Raw genomic sequence first — 852 nt, 5'->3', positions numbered from 1 at the left:
CATTTTGCTGGTGGGAATGTGCAATGGTTCAACTGCTTTGGAAAACAGTCTGACAGTCCTTTGAAATGTTAAACACTGAGTTACCATATGACCTAGCAATTTCACTTCTGTACATACCAAAAAGTACATACACCTCCCCCAAAATGAAAGTATTTACACAGACTTGTACATGACTATTCACAGCGGCATTCTTCTTAATAGCAAAAAAGTAGAAATGATTTATATGTCCCTTAACTGAGAATGGACAAATAAAATTTGGCCAATATCCATCCAGTGGAATATTATTCATCCATATAAAGTGAGGAAGTAAGTACTGATACCTGCTACAACATAGCTGAACCTTGAAAACCTGATGCTGAGTGAAATAAATGAGACATAAAAAACCACATTATACAATTTCATTTGTATTAAATGTCCAGAAAAGATAAATCTATAGAGATGGAAACAAGATCAGTGGGGTTTTGGGGGAGAATGGAGGCTGATGGCCAAGTGGGGTGACAGAAAGATTTTAGAACAGATTACTGAACAGCTCTGTAATTTTACTCAAACCCTTTGAATTGAACATTTATAATGGCTGAATATTGTGGTGCATAAGTCAGACCTCAAAAGTATAGAATTTCAATATATATGCATAATATTCTTAAGATGTTATGTATATATAAATATATTTTAATAAAATATTTAATATTATACACATAATAATAATTATTATTTTTAATGTTTATTTTTGAGAGAGATAGAGGGAGAGACAGCGTGAGTGGGAGAGTGGCAGAGAGAGAGACACACACACACAGAATCTGAAGCAGGCTCCAGGCTCTGAGCTGTCAGCACAGAGTCCCATGCGGGGCTTCA

Source organism: Crocuta crocuta, unplaced genomic scaffold, assembly GCF_008692635.1.
Source record: "Crocuta crocuta isolate KB4526 unplaced genomic scaffold, BGI_CrCroc_1.0 scaffold1310, whole genome shotgun sequence".
Taxonomy (NCBI): domain Eukaryota; kingdom Metazoa; phylum Chordata; class Mammalia; order Carnivora; family Hyaenidae; genus Crocuta; species Crocuta crocuta.
Note: the sequence above shows the minus strand (reverse complement) of the source record.